We start from the raw sequence: 26,611 nt of genomic DNA, 5'->3' as shown, positions 1-26,611 counted from the left end.
GGTGTACAGATGATGTCAGGGAATCTAAGGCCCAGTCATTACTTCTACATCTGTCAACACCTGTCTAGCAAACCACTGGCCTCTCAAGGTGAGTCAATAAACCATCAGCTACATGTAAATGAGGTTGGAATAGCTTTGTCGAATTTTGTTGACAAGCCTCAAATTCACTGACAAAGAAATGAATATTATCAGCTTTGCGTAAATAGGGATCTGCTGGGGTGCAGTTTGATTTGAACTGTTTAAACAATGTCTTTCTGAATGCTTGTTCACTAATACCCTAGCTCAAATGTTCCTTTCCAGTGCTCTATAATTTTGCTCCATTTTCTCAAATTTTCCTTTCACTGTGTCCAAGTGCTGTTGCCTTGACAGCAAGGGCCCAGAATGTGCTGCAACAATCACGGTGTGTGAATGACCCATGTTATTAATGCACAAATCGAACAGCAACTTGTGGCGAGGAAGAGATACCCTGTGAACTGCGAACCGCCACAAGTTATGGCTCCACTGTTAGCCTCGTGAAAACAACATCTTGCCCTCAACCTCCCAGTGAGTTTCATGGAGTTGCTGCATTTGCACATTAATTGCCCATTAAACTCGCCGCAGAAAGTTAAGTCTAGTAATTAACAGCGCACGTATTTTTTTAACAACGTATTAATTGCTAATGACTGCCAATTAATCTCTCTGGCCCAGAAAGTGAACGATTAAATATGTGGAGTCTCATTCCTTCAGATAATGAATTGTTGTTGGAGATTTGAAAAATGTCAAATTATAAATTAAAAAAAAATCTTACTTTTCCTTTCTGTCTCTTTTTTCTCCCTCAATCCAATCTTTGTTCTCCCTTTATCATTTCTCTTTCTGTACCTGGGCTGGAGCGCTTCAGCTACGAAGAGAGACTGGACAGGCTGCGGTTGTTTTCCTTAAAGCAGAGAAGGCTGAGGGGGGACCTGATTGAGGTGTACAAAATTATGAGGGGCATAGATAGGATAGATAGAAAGGAACTTTTCCCCTTAGTAGAGGGATCAATAACCAGGGGGCATAGTTTCAAGGTAAGGGGCAAGAGGTTTAGAGGGGATTTGAGGAAAAACTTTTTCACCCAGAGGGTGGTTGAATGTGGAACTCACTGCCTGAAAGGGTGGTCGAGGCAGGAACCCTCACAACATTCAAGAAGCATTTAGATGAGCACTTGAAATGCCACAGCATACAAGGCTACGGACTAAGTGCTGGAAAATTGGATTAGAATAGACAGGGCTTGATGGCCGGCGCAGACATGATGGGCCGAAGGGCCTCTTTCTGTGCTGTATAACTCTATGACTCTATGTTTATTTCTCAATCCTTAAAATCTCATTGGTTAAGGAGATACACTGTTGGTGCAGTCGCTCACCAAGGTCCCAGATGCCCCGCTGTCCTCGCTGCACTATTATCAGCTCGCACTTGCAGCAACTCTGTGGGCAAAACATTTTTGTGCTGAAGGGTGCAGGAACAACTCTAACAGGACACGATGCGAGATTCCTCGCTCCAGCAATTTCTGGGCCAAGGAAGGCAGACAGCCTGCTGCTAGGCCTCAGCCACTGTTGTGACAGCCCTCGCCACTAGAAGGTGCTCCTGTGTGGCTAGGATGTTGACTCGCCCCCCTCCCCCCCTATGGCTGGCTCCGTGGCGTGCGCTGTTGGATCATTGGGGGCGAATTTCCACAATGCCGGAGAGGCCTCAATGACATTCACCTTCTCCCCCCATTTGTGTCTTTCTTTTCTAAATGTGCGTGTCTTTTCCCCAGGACAAAGAGGCCTAGAAATTCACTATGGCCCCGCCAGCTGGCTAGCGCCCAAAAGTTAGCGCTGGGCGCGGAGCCAGTTGCGACCGTCAGATATTCAGTTTTTGCGCCCCAAGTTGGAACCGGGCGCTATTCCAGGGTGTGCCGGCCCCCGCTTGGGGCGCTGAAACTGAATTTCAGCACTCTAGGCGCCGCTGCGCCACCCGCTGCGGAGCGGCAGGCTGCGGTACTGCAGGCCTCCTCCTTCTCTTAAGGGGGAGGTGCCTGCCACGGGGAGATCACCGCTGGATAGTGCCAGCAAATGAGCCCGGCACCACGGAGAAGTGCCGGGTTCGCAGAAAGCAGCCGGCAATGCCGCGGGGGGGGGGTGGTGGAGGAGGCCGGGGAAGGAGGTGCGGGCAGGCGGCCGCTGAAAAAGCAGCCGGCCGCACCTCCACCTTAAAGTGCCCCACTAAGGCTACAGTACGGCCCCGTTTTCTGGTCGCTGTTTGCGGCTACTGCGGAAGAGGCGGCCGCAACTAAATATGGGGATCGGGCCGGTATCGGGGCGGAACCGGGGCACTGCGCACACCGATGATGTCATCGGTGCTGGCCCAGCGCTAACGGATACCGCCGCCATTACCGCTGCGCTGAATATCAGCGCAAACTCCTGTATTGGCGCAGAAGCCCTCTTTAGGCGGTAACTGGCCGCAAAGCTGCCGGCGCCTTAATGAATTTCTAGGCCAGAAAGTGGAGGCCCTCTCCCCCACTTGCAGCATTGGGAGCCATTCCTTCTGCTGCCTCAGTCCTACCACAGTGGACTCAGGGAGAGGCAGGAACGGGCAGACGGGGTAGGAAATGGGCCAGGAACCTGAGTCCTGCCAACAGTAGCAGCATGGATACAAGATTGGCTAAGGGATAGATAACTGAGAGTTGTGGTGACTGGTTGTTCTTCGGACGGGAGGGGGGTTTAGAGTGGAGTTCCCCAAGGTTCAGTTGTTTTTGACATACATTAATGACTTGGACTTGGCGGTACAGGGCACAATTCCGAAATTTTCAGATGACACAAAACTTGAAGTGTAGTAAACAGTGAGGAAGATAGTAATGGACTTCAAGAGGACATAGACAGGCTGGTGGAATGGGCAGACACGTGGCAGATGAAATTCAATGCAGAAAAGTGAGAGGTGATACATTTTGGTAGGAAGATTGAGGAGAGACAACACACACTAAATGGTACAGTTTTGAAGGGGGTGCAAGAACAGAGAGACCTGGGGGTGTTTGTGTACAAATCTTTGAAGCTGGCAGGACAGGTTAGCAAAGCAGTTAATAAAGCACATGGGATCCTGGGCTTTATAAATAGAGGCATAGGGCTCGATTTTGCCAGGCCCGAGGAGGCGGGATTGGAGGCGTGTGAGGTGTTAAAATCGCAAAAACTGGCGGGCGGGCCCGATCCCGACTCCAAGCAATTTTCCCAAATGCATGTTTTCTGACCCCGTTTCCATCCTGCCTCTGGCCCTTAATGCCATTAACAACCAGTTAAGTGCCTCTATAATCCCATTTTGAGGGTCCTTTGTGATTTTAACAGTTTTCCCACGTGCTGCATGCCTCCTCTGAAACACGCCAGTGAAACCTGGTGGTAGCACAAGTGAACTGCTTACTACCAGCTGCAGCTCCACCATTAAAAAGGAGTTTTCAGCAATCTTCATTTGCAGGTGGCAGAACTTTGTTGCCTCAGGTCTGGGGACCTTTTAGCAGGCACATTCATTGTTGTGGAAGTTTGGAGCCTGACACTCATCTCCAGTGTGACCTCCTGGGAAATCCCTCTCCCCACCTTGACTGAGTGCTTCCTCAACTGAGGTATACACCAGAAGAATGGGAACTATTTATTTCCTTTCCTCCTGGACATCAGATTCGGACGAAGACCAGCCGCGGCAGCAGCAGAACCATGAACAGCAGCAGCAGCAACAACAGGAGCGTCAAGCTGCTGCTCACCCACCTGAAGCTGCACAGGCCAGAAGGCGCCAGCGCATGGAAGCCCGTCGGCGCAGGAGATACCCCCCAAACAGGGTCTACAGACAGAGGATCAGCTACCTCAACATGACTGAGCAGCAGTGCCAAAGGAGGCTCAGACTTTCTCGAGAGGTAGTGGGTGACATCTGCGCAATGCTGCAGCAAGACCTGGAGCCCAGAGGAGCAGGTGGACACCCCTTACCAGTGGCCGTCAAAGTCACAACCACACTCAACTTTTTTGCTTCAGGCTCATTCCAGGGATCAGCAGCAGACATCAGCGGCGTCTCCCAGGTGGCCGCACACACTTGCATCACGCAGGTAACCGATGTCCTCTTTGCCATCGTGCACAATCCTTTCCATTTCTCCAAGGATCAAGCCAGTGTAACCGCGCATGCAGTTGGGTTTGACAATCTGGCAGGCTTTCCAAGGGTACAGGGCGTCGTTGACTGCACACATGTGGCCCTTAAGGCACCCCATCACAATCCAGGTATTTTTGTCAACCGCAAGGGCTTCCACTCCCTCAACGTATAGCTGGTGTGTGACCACAAGAAGGACATTTTGCATGTTTGTGCCAAGTACCCTGGCAGTTGCCATGACTCCTTCATCCTGCGCCAGTCTAGTGTGCCTCCGCTCTTCAGTCCGCCAGACCAACTTAACGGATGGCTACTTGGAGACAAGGGCTATCCCCTGAAGACGTGGCTAATGAGGCCATTGAGGAGGCCATCCAATGAAGCTGAGGAGCGCTACAACTGCAGCCACATTTCCACCAGATCCTTGATCAAGCAAACCATCGGTTTGCTGAAGATGCGCTTCAGATGCCTGGATAGATCAGGTGGAGCCCTGCAGTACTCAGCAGCCAGGGTCTCCAGAATCGTCGTGGTTTGCTGTGCACTTCACAACATGGCACAGCATCGTGGCTTGTAGATTCCTGAGGATCAAGTGGCTCATTACATAGCCTCCTCAGATGAGGAGGAGGAGGAGATCGACCATGACCAGCTTGCAGAGGCGCATCAAGCAGCGCCAGCAGCACGCGAGCACATTGCTGGCCGGGATGCAAGGCACGCACTCATCTTGGCCAGATTTGCTTAGCCTGGTCAATCAAAAACTTTTGTCTCGCACCTTCTTACCAGAGCATTGACAATGGCCAAGAACCTGCGGATTCCTATCACCCTGACCACCATACTGACAATTGCATGTCGCCCTAAGCCCTCATTGTGGAAGTACCATTTGCGAAATGACACAGGCCACAACTGCAAGTTTGCCATCAGAATTTTTTATCAAAACAAGCAACTGATGGCATTTCAAAAATAAACACATGACACCCAAGTGACTGCCCTTGTGACTACTTGTGCATTATCTTCCTCTTACGTGTGCTCCTACGTGGTGCTTCCCCTGTGGCTTCAGCATATGTGGAGGCCCCTTGCTCACTTTCTTGCTGCTCCTGTCTCGACACCTTTGGCGGGCGTCCTCTGGGGTTGCGAACCTGTGAGGGCTCGGCAACAGTCTGCTGCTCCTGCGGCTGTGCAGGGGTTGAGACGCCGATCCCAGTTGGGTGGGGACTCTGGTGGGGCTCTGACCGAGGGCTCTGCAGTGGCATGGTCGTGTGAGCGCTTGGAGAGGAGCCCCCACTTCCTTATTCTCTGCCTCCAACATCCCTCTCATGGGTCAGCCCCACTTCAGAGCTAGCAAGTGGCTGGACAGCACCTTGCTGCACTTCAGGGGGGCCATGAGGACCCGTTTCTATACTGGAAGTCCTACTCCCGAGGACTTGCCTGAAGGTCTGGTTTGTTTGTTCAACAGCTGACCATCACTCCTCAAGAGATGTCAGTCTATTCTGAACAAAGACCATGATTTCCATACCCTGGTGACAAAGCTCCTCCATGGACGTAGCCATCCTCTCCTCTACCGTAGCCATCCTCTCTTCTACGGTAGCCAGCCTTACCATGGATGTAGCCATCCTTTCCACGGAGGTTGCCATCCTTTCCATGGTGATGCGTTCATGTGCCAACGCCTCCACAAAGGCTCTGCTCATGTTCGCGATGGACTCCTCCAGTCGCTCCACACTCGCAGCGACCCTGGAGACAAAACCTGCCAGAGCCTCCTGCACCTCTTCCGGGAGTTCCAACACCGCTCTTCTTCTGGATGGACCCGGAGGCAGAGGGTCGACATGCAGCTGAGCCGAGCTGGCAGAGTCCTGCGCTCTCTGACTAGGACTCTCCACTGCTGTCCCTGTCTCCACAATTTGCTGATGCTCACTTGTGAGCTGTGATACACCAGGTGACAACACTACTCTATCTCGCGAAGGTCCCACCGAGGTGTGAGTGTCTGCGCTGGTGCTGGGTGCGCTGAATTCTGCTGACGCTGCACCTTCAGAGGTTGCAGCTTCCTCTGAGGAGTCTGGAGGCTCAGGCTGTTCCTCCTGGACAGCGGGGACGGGGGCTCTCGATGGTCCTGTGGGGGAGTAAAGGAAAGAGTCAGAGATGTGAGGTCAAGGTTACATGCACATTGAATGTTGCAGATGATCAAAAGTCAATCTGTTAGAGCATCAGAATCATTATCAGTGACTCATGCAATGTCAATGAGAGAGAGATGATAAACTATTCTGTCACCAGCTTGCTCTGATGCGCCCGTCTGTCCGTCCCCCACTTGCGCATCCTCCTCCACTCCCACAATCTCCAGGGCCGCCTCCTCCCAGGGGGTGAGCTGGGCTACTGAGGGTGGCCCTCCTCCTGTTCTCGCTCTTTCCCTTTTATTGTGAGCTCTCTTTTCCTGCAATGAGGGAGACAAGTGGAGTTTGAGTGAGAATGAAGGAGTGAGTGTAGAGAATCCATATCATTGATGGCTAGAAGGAGACAATGATGGAGTGAGGTGGCAAGACCAAGGGCCCTCCCTGTGTGTTGTAAGTTGTTTTCATAGCATCACAGCGATAGGGAGTGTGAGGGCTGCATAGTCGAATAGTTAGGTGAATGTGACCGTAGAGAGAGAGGGAATGGGTAAGGGTGCAGGGATGTCAGTGTCAAGTGGGATGTGGAGGAAGAGGCTGTCAAAGCTGAGTGCTGCTGAGGAGAGGCAATGGGGATCAGATTGAGGGTGATGGGAAAGTCATACTCACTTTTCCAGTGCACAGAAGGTCATGAAACCTCTTCCTGCACTGCAGCCAGGTTCTGCGGCACATAGACAGCGAGTTGACCGCCTGGGCCACTTGCATCCACACAGCTTTTGTCTGCTGGGGAGGCTTCTTCCTCCCTGAGGAAGGGAAGAGCACCTCCTTATTTCCTCTTGCTCCCTCCACCAGAGCTTGCAGGGCTGCTTCATCGAACCTTGGTGCAGACTTTGGCCGACTGCTGGACATATTGGCTGAATGAATCGATCACACCACTGGCCATAAAGTTTAAAGTCTGCAGAAGAAGCAAGGCTGCTTGCAGGCCTTAAATCCAGCAGCATTGATGACGTCATCGGAGGCGACTTTCAGAATGGAAAGACTCATTGGGCCAGGGGTTCCCACACGCTGGGAATCAATTGGCCAATTAGGTGAAAAATCGCATTTTTCCCCCACATCAAAGTGGAGTCGGGTGGATAACACGAAAAGCGGCTGACACACCCCCAGCCCGCCCCAATGGCAACATCGAGCCCATAAAGCCAGGAAGTTATGCTAAACCTTTATAAAACACTGATTAGGCCCCAGCTGGAGTATTGTGTCCAATTCTGAGTACCACACTTTAGGAAGGATGTGAAGGCTTTGGAGAGGGTACAGAGGAGATTTACTAGAATGGTTCCAGGGGTGAAGGATTACAGTTATGTGGAGAGACTGGTGAAGCTGGGGTTGTTCTCCTTGGAGCAGAGAAGGCTAAGAGGAGATTTGATAGAGGTGTTTAAAATCATGAAGGATTTAGATAGAGTAAATAAAGTGAAACTGTTTCCAATGGCTGAAGGGTCGATAACCAGAGGGCACAGATTTAAGGTGAGTGGCAAAGAACTAGAGGCAAAAAACTTTTTTACACAACGAGTGGTTAGGATTTGGAATGCAAGGGTGGTGGAGGCAGATTCAATATAAACTTTCAAAAGGGAGTTGGATCAATACTTGAAGGAGAAAAAATTGCAGGGGGTTTGGGGAAACAGCGGGGGAGTGAGACTAACTGGATTGACCTTCGAAAGAGCCAGCGCACTCGATGGGCCTTCTTCTGTGCTGTACTACGCAGGAAAGGGGCAATCACCAGCAGTCCCTAAAGAGGCGGGGGAATGGGGAAGGGGTGGTGGGGGGAAGGGACATTCAGGTTTAGGTCGGGGGGGGCGGCAGGAGGCCTCACTGTCCAATTTCTACCTCCATTTCGCACCATCCTGCTCGATTTCAGGCACAGCAGAGCAAATTAATTTGAGATAAAAACAAAAAATGCTGGAAACACTCAGCAGGTCAGGCAGCATGTGTGGAGAGAGAAACAGAGTTAACATTTCAGCTCGATGACCTTCCATAGACCTGAAACGTTAACTCTGTTTCGCTCTCCACAAATGCTGCCTGACCTGCCGAGTGTTTCCAGCATTTTCTGTTTTTCAGCGGCCGTAGTATTTTGCTTTTGTATAAATGAGTTTGAGCTCCACATGTAGTGGGTGCGCTTTAATGGGCCACTGGGAATGACAACAGCTTGTCGCTAGACAGCTAAAGACTAGTCAGGCTGTTTTCTGGCCAGATTTAAAAGTTTACATTCACTATTCATTCGGTTTGTCTCTTTTTTTTTTAAACATCTCATCATCATGTATAAAAATACTGGCAACATTACAAAGTGCTAAGCACATGGAAACCTGACTGTCAGAATTAAGTTAATAGTCACCTTCTGACGATATACTAGTTCAGACAAGCACTGTTTAAAGAGCCGTGCTGGGTCCTAAAATGGCTTGTTTTGAATGCTGTTCGCATCCAAGTCAGCCATTTCTAGGGGCTTATTAGTATAATTCTTTCCTCATCACTTCAACAAGGACAGAATTTTTCCCTCGGGTGCAGTGAATCATGCCATCATTTCACTCAACATTGAAGCTCTTCCAATTTACTATCATTTGCGTCTTGTGTTACTGCGGCTTGGTAGAGCTCTCCTGATGGGTAAATGTGCAGCCTGGTTTTCCCGAGCCACCCAGATTAGCAAGGTCCCAGTTTCCTTTCCCAGGCTTGTGCTGAGTTAGCTGTTCGCAGCCGAGACCGGAAATTGGTTGACTGATTAGTTTGATCGCGTCTCCTGTGCCTGGTGACACATGCGGCAACCCATTTCTTCCACTGCTGTCTGTCCACAGAAAGATACTTGGCTCTGATTGGAGTGTCACCCTGCCTTACCTCCAGCATTTCACGATTCTCCACAGTTAAAGGAAAGACTTCCATTTATATAGCGATTTTCACGACCGCAGGACGCACCAAAGCGCTTTACAGAAGTACTTTAGAAACACGGCAGCCAATTTGCGCACAGTAATCTCCCACAAACAGCAATGAAGCAAATGACCAGATTATGTTTTAGTGATGTTGGTTGAGGAATAAATATTGGCCAGGACACTGGGGAGAATTCCCCATCTCTTCTTCAAATACTGCCACGGGATCTTTTACGTCCACCATTGTCTCATCTGAAAGGCGGCACCTCAGACAGTGCAGCACTCCCTCAGCACTGCACTGAAGTGTCAGCCTGGATTATGTGCTCCAGTCCCTGGAGCGGGACTTGAACCCACAACCTTCTGACTCAGTGGTGAGAGTGCTACCCACTGAGCCACAGATGTTTATGTTTCTAGTTGATGTTTATATTTGTCGGTCTGTAACAGGCTCGTTGTGCCTCTGGGTTGTTTCTGTACAAAAGGCTTTTCTACGTGGACAGGTCATTAGCCTGACTCACAAGCCCCCTGCAGGAGGGTGGTGCACGGCCTTTAGTCTGGCTCCCATCTTCCAACCTGTCTGACCTGGTGTCCCTACCAAGAATTATACTCCCACCAGCATAGCTCCCCGGGTCATTGCCACACGCAAGCCCTCCCATTATGTCTACAATCGGCCGGGGAGGGCGGAGGTCGTCCTGCATTCCTGTTGCTAAGCGCTATCCTGTCATCCCTGCCGTATGACTGGGTTTGACTGTGATGCCCCCACAGTTGTATCACCATCTAGGCTCCCACATTAAGGAAGGTCGCTTGGCAAGAAGCCGGAATGGCCACCAGCCACATCCCAGCAGAAGTACAGGGCCACGAGGGCCCGAGGAGACAAAGCAAAGAAACTGGCGGGAAAAGGGCCTCTGGTGTCCAATACGACCTCACAACATTGGAGGTGGTCAGCACGACATGACATCCGCTGCAATGCAGGACAACTGGTTCCAGAGCTGTGGGGAGGTGAGGGGTACAGGTAGGGGTGTGTGATTGGGGAGGTGAGGGGTACAGGTAGGTGTGTGAGTGTGGGGAGGTGAGGGGTACAGGTAGGTGTGTGTGTGGGGAGGTGAGGGGTACAGGTAGGGGTGTGTGTGGGGTGGTGAGGGGTACAGGTAGGTGTGTGTGTGGGGAGGTGAGGGGTACAGGTAGGGGTGTGTGTGTGGGGAGGGGAGGGGTACAGGTAGGGGTGTGTGTGGGGAGGTGAGGGGTACAGGTAGGGGTGTGTGCGTGGGGAGGTGAGGGGTACAGGTAGGTGTGTGTGTGGGGAGGTGAGGGGTACAGGTAGGGGTGTGTGCGTGGGGAGGTGAGGGGTAAAGGTAGGTGTGTGTGTGGGGAGGTGAGGGGTACAGGTAGGGGTGTGTGTGTGGGGAGGGGTACAGGTAGGGATGTGTGTGTGGGGAGGTGAGGGGTACAGGTAGGGGTGTGTGTGGGAAGGGGAGGGGTACAGGTAGGTGTGCGTGTGGGGTGGTGAGGGGTACAGGTAGGGGTGCGTGTGGGGAGGTGAGGGGTACAAGTAGGGGTGCTTGTGGGGGTGAGGGGTACAGGTAGGTGTGTGTGTGGGGAGGTGAGGGGTACAGGTAGGGGTGTGTGTGTGGGGAGGTGAGGGATACAGGTAGGGGTGTGTGTGTGGGGAGGTGAGGGGTACAGGTAGGGGTGTGTGTGGGGAGGGGAGGGGTACAGGTAGGGGTGTGTGTGTGGGGAGGGGAGGGGTACAGGTAGGTGTGTGTGTGGGGTGGTGAGGGGTACAGGTAGGGGTGTGCGTGGGGAGGTGAGGGGTACAGGTAGGTGTGTGTGTGGGGAGGTGAGGGGTACAGGTAGGGGTGTGTGCGTGGGGAGGTGAGGGGTAAAGGTAGGTGTGTGTGTGGGGAGGTGAGGGGTACAGGTAGGGGTGTGTGTGTGGGGAGGGGTACAGGTAGGGGTGTGTGTGTGGGGAGGTGAGGGGTACAGGTAGGGGTGTGTGTGGGGAGGTGAGGGGTACAGGTAGGGGTGTGTGTGTGGGGAGGTGAGGGGTACAGGTAGGTGTGTGTGTGGGGTGGTGAGGGGTACAGGTAGGGGTGTGTGTGGGGAGGGGAGGGGTACAGGTAGGGGTGTGCGTGGGGAGGTGAGGGGTACAGGTAGGTGTGTGTGTGGGGAGGTGAGGGGTACAGGTAGGGGTGTGTGTGGGGAGGTGAGGGGTACAGGTAGGGGTGTGTGTGGGGAGGCCTGCAGGATAAAAGCGGCCAATGTGGGACAGCTGCCAGAGGGGTTGAAGAAGGCTTGGGCGAGGCTGGAAGAAAGCTACGGCTCGCCCGAAGCCATTGAAAGGGCTCTCTTTGACAGGTTGGAGAACTTTCCGAGGTTGACGAGTAAGGAACCCCAGAAGCTCCGCGACCTTGGAGATCTGCTGTCGGAACTCGAAGCCGCAAAGCAGGACAGCTACCTACCCGGTCTATCGTACTTAGACACTTCCAGAGGGGTAAGTCCCATCATTGAGAAGCTTCCATTTAACCTGCAGGAGAAGTGGATAACGTTTGGATCAAAGTTCAAGCTAAAGCACAACGTGGCGTTCCCACCATTCTCTGCGTTCGTTAAATTCATCCGTAAAGAAGCCAAAGCCAGGAACGACCCCAGCTTCAACTTCTTCTCTGCCCACCCAGCACTTGCCAGAAGAGACAAGTTCGACAGACATGGAAAGACACCAATATCTGTCCACAAAATGCAAGTGTCCTCAACTGAGCACACAAAGATTCAGAAGAAATCTGAGGATATGAGCAAACAATGCCCTATCCACAACAAGCCCCATCCTTTAAAGAAGTGCAGAGGCTTCAGGGAGATGTCCCTGGAAGATCGGAAACAATATCTTAAAGAGAACTCTATATGTTTCAAGTGCTGCTCATCCACGAGCCATCTCGCCAAGAACTGCAAGGTGGATGCAAAGTGCACTGAATGTGAAAGTGATCGGCACGTTTCAGCACTACACCCAGGCCCAGCTCCTTGTAAGTCAGAGACGCCTCCTCCCGCTTCAGAGCACGGCGGGGAGAGAGAGGGAGCTGCTGGTCTGGAGATTACATCCAGGTGCACCGAGGTGTGTGGAGAAGGAGTGAGCGCAAGAGCATGCTCCAAGATATGCCTCGTTAATGTGTACCCTGCAGGATGTCACCAGGAATCTGAAAAGATGTATGCCATACTAGATGAACAAAGCAATCGTTCTCTAGCAAGATCCGAGTTCTTCAACATCTTCAAGGTCAAAGGAAGTCCGTCGCCTTACACGCTGAAGACGTGTGCTGGACTTTCAGAAACAGCCGGCAGGAGGGCCTGCGGTTACGTTGTTGAGTCAGCCGACGGGAAGATTAGTCTCCCCCTTCCTACACTCATCGAATGTAATCAAGTCCCCGACAACTGTTCTGAGATTCCCACTCCGAATGCAGCTCATCATCACCGTCATCTGAGACGCATTGCAGACAAGATCCCACCTCTTGATCCAGATGCAAGCATACTTCTGTTGTTGGGAAGAGACATCCTGAGGGTACATAAGATAAGGGGGCAGATCAACGGTCCACATGACGCCCCTTTCGCCCAAAGGCTAGACCTCGGCTGGGTCGTTGTTGGAGATGTGTGCCTCAAGGGCACTCACAAGCTATCTCAGGTGAGCACACTCAAGACTTCCATCTTGGAGAATGATCGTCCAAGCTACTTTACCCCATGCAGTAGTCAGATCCGAGTGACAGAGAAGTTCAGTCCTACGGCCCAGCCTCAGAAAACCCCAGCGCTGATCTCCACAAACAGCACACAGATGATGCTCACTGGAGAGAACCCGGGTCAGTCAGTCTTCTGTCGCACCGCCAACGACCACAAACTTGCTCCATCGATCGACGACATGAGGTTCCTCCAGATTATGGACAATGAGGTCTCTCGTGACAGCTCTAACAGCTGGGTTGCACCCTTACCCTTCCGGGACCCCAGACGACGGCTGCCGAACAACAGGGGGTAAGCCTATAATCGTCTTAACTCACTCCGTCGCACACTAGAGAAGAAGCCAGAGATGAAAGCACACTTCCTAGAATTTGTCAAGAAAATGCTTGTCAACGATCATGCAGAGATAGCTCCTCCACTCCAGGAAGGCCAAGAGTGTTGCTACCTCCCTTCCTTTGGAGTCTACCACCCCAAAAAGCCGGAACAGATCCGCGTGGTGTTTGACTCCAGTGCACCATATCAGGGCGTCTCTCTCAATGACGTACTCCTCACAGGGCCCGATCTTAACAACAGCCTCTTGGGAGTGCTCATGAGATTCAGGAAAGAGCCCGTCGCCATCACTGCCGATATCCAGCACATGTTTCATTGCTTCGTGGTGAGAGAAGACCACAGAGACTTCCTCCGCTTCCTGTGGTATTGGGACAATGACCCCAATAGAGACATTGTGGACTACAGAATGCGTGTCCATGTCTTTGGGAATAGCCCATCCCCTGCTGTCGCCATATACGGACTAAGGAGGGCTGCCAAGGAAGAAGACGACGACTTTGGCAGTGATGTGAGAGGGTTCATCGAATGAGAGTTCTATGTCGACGACGCACAGAAGTCATTCCCGACCGAAGCAGAGGCCATCGGTACCCTCGGACGAGCCCAGGAACTACTTGCACTATCCAACCTCAGGCTGCATAAGATAGCCTCTAACAGACCAGCAGTGATGGAGGCATTCCCCCCTGAAGATCGTGCTAAGGACATCAAGGACCTAGACCTCTTCATTGATGACCTCCCCCTACAGCATAGCCTAGGGGTGTCGTGGAACATAGCAACAGACACGTTCACGTTCCAAGTCCTAGACGCCAAGAAACCCTTCACACGTAGAGGAGTGCTCTCTACAGTCAACAGCCTATACGACCCTCTCGGCTTCTTAGCCCCTGTCACCATACAAGGCAGGCTGCTCCTCAGGGAACTCTCCACACGCACTGAAGAGTGGGATTCACCTCTCCCTGAAGAGATGGAAGCAGAGTGGGACAGATGGAGAGACTCACTCCAAGACTTACAGGAGATCCGAATACCTCGCTGCTATTCGTCTTTCTCTCCCTTAAATGCCCAATTCAAAGAACTTTGTGTCTTTGCAGACGCATCCGCTAAGGCCATTGCAGGTTTGGCTTATCTGAAGGTTACCACTCAAGAAGGACAAAGCAAAATCGGCTTCGTCTTTGATAGAGGCAAGTTGGCGCCCCAGCCAGACCTCACCATACCCAGATTGGGACTGTATGTAGCAGAACGCAACCTACCCCCTCACAGCAGTCTACGGAAGCTGCATCCTATCATCGAAACCGACGGACTGTCTCCGAGGTGGTTCTTCTTTTGTCGCCAGAGGACTCCAGTGACAAGTAGAGTTCGGACTATGTGGAGTCGTTAACGACCCCAGACGGGGAGTGTTCTGGACCAATGGACTTTTTACATGCAGTTTTGTGGGAACAACTCAGCAACTCCCCAAGGTAACACAACTGAGGTCAGCCATTCAGCAGAGAGAGAGTTTTCTATTCCTTCTCAGGATGTTGGCATCACTGGCAAGGCCGGCATTTAGCGCCCATCCCTCGTTGTCCTGAACTGAGCGGCTTTCTAGGCCGCTTCACAGGGCAGTTGTCAACCATGTTGATATGTGACTGGAATCACATATCGGCCAGACCGGATAAGGACAGCAGGTTTGCTTCCCTAAAGGACATTATTAAGCCTAACCCCCTTCCCCCGTACCTCTCTCAGTGCAGGAACACTGTCAGAGTCAGCAATGTACATGCTCCAGCGCGGTCGCCATCGGAAAGTAATAAAGAACTTGCACTTTTATAGCGCCTCTCACGACCTCGGGGCTTCACAGCCAATGAAGTACTTCTGAAGGTTAGTCACTGTTGTAATGTAAGGAAACGCAGCAGCCAATTAATGCACAGCAAGATCCCACAAACAGCAATCAGATAATGACCAAACAATCTGATCTGTGATGTTGGTTGAGGGATAAAAGTTGGTCAGGAAGAACACCCTTGCTCTTCTTCAAATAGTGCCATGGAATCTTTTACGTCTGCCTGAGAGGGCAGACAGGGCTTCGGTATAACGTCTCATCTGAAAGATGGCACCTTTAATAGTGCAGCACTCCCTCGGTTATGCACTGAGATGTCATGCTGGATGATGTGCTCAAGTCTCTGGAGAGGGACTCAAACCCACAAACTTGTGGCTTCAAGGTGAGAGTGTTACCCACTGAGCCACGCCTGACACTCAGAGACAAAAAGCCCTTCGTCAAGTGAGGGTTTCATACTTTGCCTCCCAACGAAAGTGCTGCTGGCAGCAAAGCTAAGCAGGTCCAGCCAGTGGTGGTTGCCTCGTTAGTTTGGTCATGGCAATGGGTAGGCCGAACTTTCAACTGGCCAGTCTGCCAACAATGTGGGTTTAGCATGGCTGGTCTGTACGGTCCTGGGCAAAGCCAAACTCCACACTGAATCAGAGTTGCACGCGTGCCGTTGCTTTGAGGTTGTGTTTGTTACTTCCGTTATGTCTTGTGCCTGCAGAGATTTCCTGTCGTTGGAAGCAATTTGACAATGTGAAAGGGACATTAATGGGACAATTCGCCAACTGTGAGACAAAATGTTCTTCATTTGGTCGTTTTTATCAAGTAAACGCTTCACATTCTAAAGAATGTGTGAGGAATTAATTGATGCCAATGTTCCACTTAATTGAATGTGCCCATTAATGAGCATATAATGCATTCCCATCTGTACTCTCTGTGCTTGCTGGATCAGTGCAATTCAACCAATTTCTCTCTGTCCAGCCTGCAAAGTATTTGGATGCTCGCCTTCTACACGACAAAGAAAGATGCCGCCAAGGACTGGTCATTTGCTAAACTATTATTAGCCACGGCTGTTTAAAGCAGTTAATCAGTGCACAATACCAGATTAACAGCACCGAGCTTGTAGCTATTAATAAGTAGGGACCAGTTTCTAATGAGGAGGTGTCACAGCAGCTATCAATAAAGGCAGAATCGATCAGCAAGTGTCAATGATAAATGAGATGGCAAGCGGCTCAGGTTCAGCTTAATGTTCTGTTGAATCCCTTTCGAAAGAATCAAAAGGCTGGCCAAACGCTTTTAACTTTAAAAAGAGTGTTGTGTTCATCAAGGTGAGGGATGTTAGCACATGGGGGATGTGATCCTGAGTGCCCAGTGTCAGCAGGGAAGACTCCCGACTCAGGGATCCCACGGGGTAGATCCAGATTCAAGCTTTGTCCAATCACAGTGAAAGGAACGTATAACTATAATGTTGGACTTTCATCCAACAGCTAACGGGGAGAGGGGCCTTTCATCCAACTGGATTCAGCTGTATGTGGATCCCAGAGGTGAATCCTTGCACCACCTATAGGGGCTTTTATACTGTCAGCCCCTTTGGGGCAGTGAAATAATCCCCTGGGCTGAGTGACAGGAGGAATATTGGATCAAAGCAGCTAGTTTCTGCATTATTTTCTGTGTTTATGCTCCCAGTGTTCAGCTTCACATGTAAGGACTGTACACCATAATATTGGGTAGGGGGTATAAAGCAGCCCACCCAGATTTCAGTCCAACAATTTTAAAGTATCTAATTCTAATGGCTCTTAGACTGCAGGAGGACACATGCTCGTGGGAAGGACAGGTAGGGGACAGATGCAGTTCAATGTAGAGAAATGTGAAGTAAGAATAGGGGAAGCAAGTAGACCTTAAATGATCAGATTTTAACTGGAATAGAGGAGCAGAGGGTCCCCTTGCTGTGCAGATATACGGGTCTTTAAAGGTGACACTGCAAGTAGGTAAGGCCAGAAAAAAGACCTTTTGTACCTAGAGCTGTAGAGATAACGTTGGACTTCAAGACCTTGGTTAGGCTGCAGTTGGAGTATTGTGTGCAGGTCTGGCCATCCCATTATAGGAAGGAGATAAAAGCAATGGGAAAGGGTCAGCGTAGACTCACTGGGCCGTTACCAGGGTTCAGGGGGTTACAGTTGCGAAGAGAGACTTGAGAAGTTAGGGCTTTTCACTGGAGCTGAGAAGATTAAGGGGTGACCTGATAGAGGTCTTCAAGATTATGAAGGGTTATACTAAAGGTAAATAGTGAGAGGTTGTTTTCACTGGCGAAATAATATGAAAGGGCACAAATTTGATATCACAAAAAGAATTAAAGGGGAGGTTCAGAAAAATGTATTTACACAGTGTGGTTTGAATGTGGCGTTCTCTGCCACAAACAACGTTTGAAGCAAAGTCCATAGCCTAGATTTTCTGATTAGGTTTATTTTAATGGCAGCTCCTTTAAATGGATTAATACCATCGTTAAAATACCACTGATTGGTACATCTAGGCCCATTAATTCTTTTAAAAATCCCTTGACATCAAGGCACCAAGGAGCCTGAGTAAAATTGACGTCAATGGGGATCAGAGGTAAACTCTCCACTGGCTGGAGTCATACCTAGCACAAAGGAAGATGGTTGTGGATGTTGGAGGCCAATCGTCTCAGCCCCAAGATAACATCGCTGCAGGAGTTCCTCAGGGCAGTGTCTTAGGCCCAACCATCTTCAGCTGCTTCATCAATGACCTTCCCTCCATCATAAGTTCAGAAGTGGGGATGTTCGCTGATGACTGCACAGTGTTCAGTTCCATTCACAACTCCTCAGGTAATGAACCAGTCTGTGCCCGCATGCAGCAAGACGTGGACAACATCCAGGCTTGGGCTGATAAGTGGCAAGTAACATTTGCGCCACACAAGTGCCAGGCAATGACTAACTCCAACAAGAGAGAGTCTAACCACCTCCCCTTGACATTAAACGGCATTACCATCGCCGAATCCCCCACCATCAATATCCTGGGGGTCACCATTGTCCAGAAACTTAACTGGACCAGCCACATAAATGCTGTGGCTACTAGAGCAGGTCAGAGGCTGGGTATTCTGTGGTGAGGGGCTCGCCTTCTGACTTCCACCACCTACAAGACGTAAGTCAGGAGTGTGATGGAATACTCTCCACTTGCCTGGATGGATGCAGCTGCAACAACACTCAAGAAGCTCGACAGGACAAAGCAGTCAGCTTGATAGGCAACCTATCCACTGGCTTAAACATCCACTCCCTCCATCACTGGTGCATCGTGGCTGCAGTGTGTACTATCTACAGAATGCACTGTAGAAACTCACCAAGGCTTCTTCGACAGCACCTCCCAAACCCGCGTGCATGGCAACGCCATCACCTCCAAGTCATGCACCATACCGACTTAGACGTACATTGGCAATCCTTCATCAACAACAACAACAACTTTTATTTATAAAGCGCCTTTAACGTAGTAAAACATCCCAAGGCGCTTCACAGGAGTATTAAAAGACAAAAAATTTGGCACCGTGCCACATAAAGAGAAATTAGGGACAGGTGACCAAAAGCTTGGTCAGAGGTAGGTTTTAAGGAGCGTCTTAAAGGAGGAAAGAGAGGTAGCGAGGCGGAGAGGTTTAGGCAGGGAATTCCAGAGCTTAGGGCCGAGGCAACAGAAGGCACGGCCACCAATGGTGGAGCGATTATAATCAGTGATGCTCAAGAGGCCAGAATTTGAGGAGCGCAGATATCTCGGGGGGTTGTGGGGCTGAAGGAGATTGCAGAGATAGGGAGGGGTGAGGCCATGGAGGGATTTGAAAACAAGGATGAGAATTTTGAAATCGAGGCGTTACTTAACCGGGAGCCATTGGGTTAAAATCCTGGAACTCCCTACCCAACAGCACTGTGGGAGTACCTTTACGACATGGACTGCAGCAGTTCAAGAAGGCGGCTCACCACCAACTTCTCAAGGGCAACTAGGGATGGGCACTAAATGTCGGCCTCACCAGTGGCACCACATCTTGAGAATAAATCAAAAAAAATTGGATAGTTGCTTCAAAAGAGGATGGGAGAGGGCGGGAGAGTGGGTCAGACTGGAGGCTCATGTATACCATTTAAAATGCACTTCCTTCCCCTACTCTCACTCTAAAATATATTACTTCACATTGCTCTACATTGAACTGCATTTGCCACCTATCTGCCCAGTCTATTTATGTCCTGCTTTATCCACAGTCTTTATGGGCCAAATGGCCTGTTTTGGTGTTGGCCATTTTGTGATTCAAAACACAACCTTGTAGAAACTCAGCTTTCCACCTGACCTGTCGGCATGTTACAATTTGAAACTCCCATGACCCTACTGTTTTTGATGACTGTGTGTTAGGTTATTTATGTTGACTGAACTTCCCAGAAATGGAATTTTTAATTTCCCTGGAGAGAGAGGGAGAAGCACTAACGTGTATGTTTCTGTATATAGTACATGTAACTCCGTATAGATGTACATCACCAGGGTATAATAGGAGTGCTTTAAAAGTATGAAATCTAGAAGCACATCTTATGTGCACTGCACATGCTGCCCATTAGAAAATTAGAATTTACTTCTTTGTTTCTACTGGCAGGAGGGTCAGTAACCAGAGGAGATAGATTTCAGATAATTGGCAAAAGAACCAGAGGGGAGATGAGCAATGTTCCCTTTAAGCGGTGCACCCGTGAGCCAGCTTATAAATTTGAAAAAAACGCGCATGCACCGACTTCTGAATGGGCCGCGCGGCCCAGAAAAATTATAGGGAACACTGGAGAGGAGGAGAATTTATTTTACGCAGTGAGTTATAGAATCATAACGGCACAGAAGGAGGCCATTTGGCCCATTGAGTCCGTGCCGGCTCTCTGTAGAGCAATCCAGTCAGTCCCATTCCCCCGCTCTATCCCCGTAGCCCTGCAAGTTTATTTCCTTCAAGTGCCTATCCAGTCTCCCCTTGAAAACATTGAGTGTCTCCACTTCCATCGGCAGCGAGTTCCAGGTCCTCACCACTCGCTGTGTAAAAATGTTTTTCCTCACATCCCCCCTGAATCTCTTGCCCAAAACATTAAATCGTTGTCCCCTAGTCCTTGTACCATCAACTAGTGGGAACAGCCTTTCCCCGTCTAGCCTATCCAAACCTGTCATAATCTTGTACACCTCTATCAAATCACCCCGCAACCTCCTTTGCTCTAATGAAAACAAATCCAGCTTCTCCAACCTGTCCTTGTAGCTAAGATCCCCATCCCCAGAACCATTCTGGTAAATCTCCTCTGCACCCTCTCAAGGGCCTTCACATCCTTCCTAAAGTGTGTTGGAATGCACCGCCTGAAAGTGCGGTGGAAGCAGATTCAATAGTAATTTTCAAAAGGGAATTGGATAAATACTTGAAAAGGAAAAATTTGCAGGGCTATGGGGAAAGGGCAGCGGGGGTGCGACTAATTGGAGAGCTCCGACAAAGAGCCGGCACAGGCATGTTGGGCTGAATGTGTAAGATTCTCTCCTACTTATCTCAGTATAGCCTCGGGCCCTCCTATACTCCACTGTGTTGGTATCTCTGAAAACAGACTGGCTCTGAAACCTCAGCCTTGCAGCATAATCAACGCAAGTTGTTTCAAGACGGCAGCAACCTGCTGAACTGAGGCCAAGGAAAATGAACCTGAAGCCAGTGTTTCTTGCTGGTTTCTCTTCTGTTTACCCAAAAGCTAATTCTGCTATATAGGTGTCAGCTGTGGCTCAGCGGTAGCTCTCTCGCCTCCGAGGCTTTTTAAGCGCCTTTGGACATTTTACTAAATAAATGCAAGTTGTTGCTGCTGCTGTTGAGTAAGAAGGCTGTGGGTTCAAGTCCCACTCCAGAGACTTGAGCACATAAATCCAGGCTGACACTCCCAGTGCAGCGCTGAGGGAGCGCCGCACTGTCGGAGGTGCCGTCTTTCGGATGAGACGTTAAATCGAGGCCCCGTCCGCACTCTCAGGTGGACGTAAAAGATCCCATGGGCACTATTTCGGAGAAGAGCAGGAGCGTTCTCCCCGGTGTCCTGGTCAATAACTGTCCCTCGACCGACATCACTGAAACATCTGGGTCCGGAGTTTCCGCTCGATTGTGCTCGTTTCTTTCGGCAGAATTCGCTCGATATTGCCGTAAACAGCGCAAAAAGATCACGGAATTTTAAGTGCAAATTGTGTTCACCGCAACTCGAGTCCCTCAATCTTTTCTGCTAGTTTTGAACATCACACTAGAAGCAGGCCCCACCTGCAATACTGGCCACGGCCCCCAGGGTGAATTACTCACCACTGGGAGTTTCCGCGAACTGCACTCGTTTACAGGCCTTCGAGGAGGCTCCAAAAATTAAGCTGGATCTTTTGGGTGCAGGGACACTAATAGGCAAGTTTTACAAGGTTTTCAATGAATTTTTAAAAAGAATTTACTAAGGAACTGACAATTGTCCCCAATCTAACTAGAAAATAGTTTTGTATATTTTCTAAAAGTCATTTTCAGTCATTTAAAAAGCAGGTTACTCTCAGGTGATGATTGACACTGATTTTAAACACTTATTTTTTGTGATTAAACCCATTTTCAGTTGTATTAGTAAAACTTTTCCCAAGTTACAACTCTTAATTAAATCAAGGAATATTTTTTAAAGCAAATGTTATTTTTTTAAAAACGATGTTGTAAAACGTTGCTCGATCGCACCGGTTCATGGCAGATTTTTGCATTCAGCGATATGCAAATGAGTTTGAGCGGGAACTCAGGGTGGGGGGGGGAAACACTTTACAAAAACGGGTGCAATTTTGGGCTCAAGTTGTGCCGGAATCACCGATTGCGCCCAAAGCGGAAACGCTACCCCCTGGCCATTATCACATTGCTGTTTGTGGGAGCTTGCTGTGCATAAATTGACTGCTGCATTTCCTACATCACAACAGTGACTTCATTTCAAAAGTAGTTCATTGCTGTAAATTACTTTGGATGCTCTGAAAGGCACTGTAAGTTCTTTCTATATCAGTAAGCAAAATGCATTGCGGTATGTGCTGACATCATCACATGTCGTGATCTTATTCAATGAGTTTGGGAATGCTGGACTCTATGGGTGCTTTTGCTGGGGTTGAAAATGAACAGACTGTGTAAGTTTCCAGTACCAGGCGGCAGTATAACTATGATCAGTGGTGTCAGCCGTCTGGCTTCATGCAGAACTGGAACTGAGGCAGCTCTGCGCTGTAGCTAGACCAGGGCTGCCCAAATCCAATTCACTGCTTTGTCGTTCCAATCTACCTACTCTTTTTGCTAAATCCAGGGGGTACAGCAGCCTGTGAGGAAGAACGCAAGAGGTTGCAGGAGGATAGAGCCAGGCTGGGGGACGTTAGATGCAATTCAACGGAGAGACATATGAAATTGCAGGGAAAAGATTGGTGAAAGGAAATATACCTTAAATGGTCGGACTCAGTAGAATGGAGGAACCGAGAGATCTAGTGGAGCAGAGATATAGATCATTAAAGACGGGAGTGAAATTTGTAAAGCCCAGAAGAAGACAAATGGGTTTCTGAGATGTATACATAGTGGCATGGTATATAATAGCAAAGAAGTGATATTGAATTTGTACAAGATACTGGTTAGGCCGAGCCCAGAGAGTGAGGTGCAGTTCTAAGCACTTCATTATAAGAATATCAGAAAAAGAAAGAACTTGCATTTATATAGCGCCTTCCAGGACCTCAGGTCATCCCAAAGCACTTCACAGCCAACTAAGCACTTTTGAAGTGGAGTCACTGTTGTAATGTAGGAAACACAGCAGCCAATTTGCGCACAGCAAGCTCCCACAAATGAGATAAATGGCCAGATTATCTGTTTTTAGTGGGTGTTGTTCGAGGGATACTGGCCAGGGCACTGGGGACAACTCCCCTGCTCTTCTTCGAATAGTGCCCCAGGATCTTTTATGTCCCCCTGAGGGGGCAGACAGGGGCCTCGGTTTAACGTCTCATCCGAAAGACGGCACCTCCGACAGTGCAGCGCCCCCTCAACGCTGCACTGGAGCGTCAGCCTAGATTTTGTGCTCGAGTTTCTGGAGTGGGTCTTGAACCCACAACCTTCTGAGGTAAGCACGCTACCAACCGAGCCACAGCTGACCCCTAAATGACATTTCCTGATCAGGAATCGAAACTGGGACGCGGCAGTGAGAATGCTGAACCGAACCACTAAACCACCAGAGCAGTGGAAAGGAAAAAGGAAAGATTCAGCAGAATTATACCCCGAAGAAGAGGTTATAATCGCGTAGAATTACATAGCAATTACAACACGGGAATGGCCCGCTGCGGCCCCGCCAGTTCACGAGCAGTATCCTAATCCCATGTGCCAGGACACCGGGGATAACTCGCCTGCTCTTCTTCGAAAATTGCCACGGGATCTTTTATGTCCACCTGAGGGGGCAGACAGGGTCCTGCTGCCATATCCCTTTATCTCCATTTACTGCAACCACCTATCTAATCTACTCTTAAAGGTTGACATGGGCTTGGAAATGTAGGTCAGCGAGCACAGAGGTGATGGCTGAACAGGACTTAGTGAGAGTTAGGATATGGTCAGCAGAGTTTACAAAGAGTGCAAAGTAGGAGGCCGGCCAAGAAAGCATTGGAATAGTTGAGTCTGGAGGTGAGAAAAGCATGGATGAGGGTTTCAGCAGCAGATGGACTGAGGCAAGGGCGGTGACAGGCACTATTACGGAAGTGGAAATAGGCGGTCTTGGCGAGTTTATAAGTAAGGGGCTCAGGTCCAGAGTGCAGCCAAAATGTACATGTGCATGAACACAGGGGAAATTCAGGTTACATAGGTCTGCAAAATATAGGGATAGATATGTCCTGGTTGTAAACAGAGAGCAGGGAGTAGACAACAACAGAGAGCCCAATGTCCATGGTGGGATGAAGTTGACTTGTTGATAGGGTGGAGTCAGCTTGGCACACCGGCGAACTAATGGCCAGGTTTGCAGACAGGTATGGAGGGCGAGTGAGTCCAGGGGCTGTTTGAGGGACAGAGTATCAGTGGGTGCACTGCTAGAGGTTTACCTCTGGAAAATGGAGTGGCGAGGAGGTGTGGAGAATCGACCATGAGCCAGCATTTGGTCGATCAAGGAGTCCAGCAGAGGTGAGAGCTGGCCTCGGTGATAAGTAGTGTGCACCAACGAATCCAGTGTACCAGCAGAGGGGTGAATGGAGTCAGCGACAATGGGAAGCAGGCAGAAATTGGCAGGGCAAAGGTCAGTCGGCAGCAGTGGAGCAGAGTCCAGAGCAGTGTAGAGCGAAACATTCTCAGCAGAGGAGCAGAAAACTGAGGACGCAGCAGCAGGCCAGATACTAGAATCATAGGAACAGAGGAATTATTAGATGAATAAAGACCATGGTCCATCTAGTTCGTCTTCTACCATCCTGGTAGTTCATGATACAACATTAATGGAGTTGTTGACTAATCACAGCGATCAATCTTTATCAATGAGTCTACAGCAGACCCAGACATGAGGCGAGGAAACCCCCAGTGGGGGAGAGCTTTGGGAACCACAGGTCCAAAGTCACCCTGTTCCTCCCGAGCCTGCTACACTCACCACGTCATCAAGACGACCCAGCAGAGAATATAGAGTCTGTAGAAAACAGCGACAAAGTTGGAGGTCATTATAAGGTTCATAAAGCAGTGGAGAAATGGATTTCAGCCCAGGAGAAAGTGGATTTCTGGCCAGGACCCAGATAGCAGCAACATAAAGCTGAGAAACCAGCAGTGCACTGAAAGCCAGTCATAAGCTCAGCAAGTAACAGCAGCAGGTGTGGGGATAGGCTGTAGTCTAGAAATAGTCACTTTAAAACTGAACTGACAGGACATAGAAGGTTATTGGAAAAGAGGTTAAGGGGATCTAAGAGATTTGTACAACTATGAACAATAGTTTCTGCTGGTTAGTGAATCAGTATCACAGGGACAGACTGAGGATTGTCAATCAAATAAATGGGAGAAGAAATGTTTTCATACAGAGGGTTATTAGAACAGGGAACTCTTTACCACAAGTAGTTACTGCAGCACAGACTATAACATCATTTAAAGGGAATTGGCTAAGGATTTGAAGAGGAAGAATATAAAATGAATTGGTGCAAAGGTAAGAAATGGGATTAGAGTGGACAGCTCCTGTTGAAGTGCTAGCACTGGCACAAACACAATGGGCCGAATGGTCTCCGTAACTACTAAGACTCAAAGCACCTCGAAGCCGATTTGTTCCCTTCTCAATATCATAAAAGGGAACAGCACTACTGTAATGTATGTACCTTTAAGAGGGAGAACTACTTTTTACAGCTCCTGTATCCTGTCGTACCGGCAGTGACCACACCTGTATATAAACCCTGAGTAGTGCTCTGTACAGTTAGTTGCAGTTTGAACCCTCATTCAGTAAACACCTGTTGATCGTTCCCTGCAGTCTTTGTCTGATTATTGAAGGACACAACATTAAGATACACAGATATAACATTGGCGACGACGCAGATTCGAACCTACCTGCAACTCTGCATCACCTCCCAGGGATTCGCTCCTGGAGGACTGTGGAAGGAGGTCGAGTCCAGAGCACGGGCGTTGACCACGGGCAACCGCCCAGTCATCCAGCGGAGATTTGAGCATCGCAGGGGAGGCTGTCGAGAGCCAGGCTTGGCTTTCTAGTCACAGTGGTCCAGCGAAACGGGCTGGCAACAGGTACTGCGCAGACCCTTCCCGGACAGCGGTGGCTGGAGCCGACCGAGCGGCACAGAAAAAGGCCAAGCAGCGTCGACGGGGGAGAGAGAGAGGGCAGAGCGCACAGGGCGCAGCCGGTGTTCAGGACCGAGCGGCGTCAACGATGAGAGAGACGCAAGAGAGCAGAGCGCAGCCAGTGTTCAAGGGGCGAGCAGCGTCAACGGGGGAGAGAGGCGCGCAGGAAAACACGAGGCGCTGCCATTGCCACGAGGACCGCAGAGAGCGGCATTGGCAGCAGCGCAGGAGCAGCGCACGAAACCCACAGGGCGTCGCCATTTGCCACGAGGACCGCCGAGAGCGGCGTTGGCAGAGACGCCATTTTAAGCCACAGCGGGGAAGAAAGGAAAGCGTGGGAGACGCCATTTTAAGCCAGTCTAACCACACCCAAAAATGCCGAAAAGTGGCAGGATCACGGCGTTCGACAATGAAGTCGAAGATTGGACGACATATGTCGAACGCATAGAAGTATACTGCAAGGCGAATGAAGTGCTAGATGACAAGAAAGCGCTGGTATTGTTGAATTCAATGGGTGCAAAAACGTATGGCTTACTACGAAACCTAGTAACCCCAGTGAAGCCAGTAGAAAAGGATTTTGAAAACATAGTGTCAATCCTACAGGACCACTTAAACCCCACACCGCTGCTGATAGCAGAAAGATTTAAGTTTCACAAAAGGAACCAGCATAAAGATGAAAGTAATGCTGAGTATTTAACGGAACTGCGCAAGCTATCGAAGCACTGCCAGTTTGGAATGGGACTAGCAGATACTTTAAGGGACAAGTTTGTGTGTGGGCTTCAAAGTGAAGGAACCCAGAAATGGCTTCTATCAGAAAAGGATCTTACGCTGGACAAGGCTTTCAGCATTGCAGTATCACACGAAGCAGCAGCACGGGGCACTGCAGAGA

The 26,611-nt window shown here is 49.8% G+C and overlaps 1 protein-coding gene across 1 annotated transcript in view; it reads right to left on the bottom strand.

The window, feature by feature from the left end:
- LOC147102048 (protein spinster homolog 1-like) overlaps positions 1 to 26,611 on the bottom strand; it is an 82,025-nt gene that overhangs the window by 12,592 nt on the left and 42,822 nt on the right. The gene's annotated exons all lie outside the window — the stretch shown is intronic.

The sequence above is a fragment of the Somniosus microcephalus genome, chromosome 22 (genome assembly GCF_052327205.1).
Source record: "Somniosus microcephalus isolate GS21.2 chromosome 22, FLI_Smic_1.0, whole genome shotgun sequence".
Classification (NCBI taxonomy): domain Eukaryota; kingdom Metazoa; phylum Chordata; class Chondrichthyes; order Squaliformes; family Somniosidae; genus Somniosus; species Somniosus microcephalus.
Note: the sequence above shows the minus strand (reverse complement) of the source record. Positions and strands in the feature narration are given on the sequence as shown.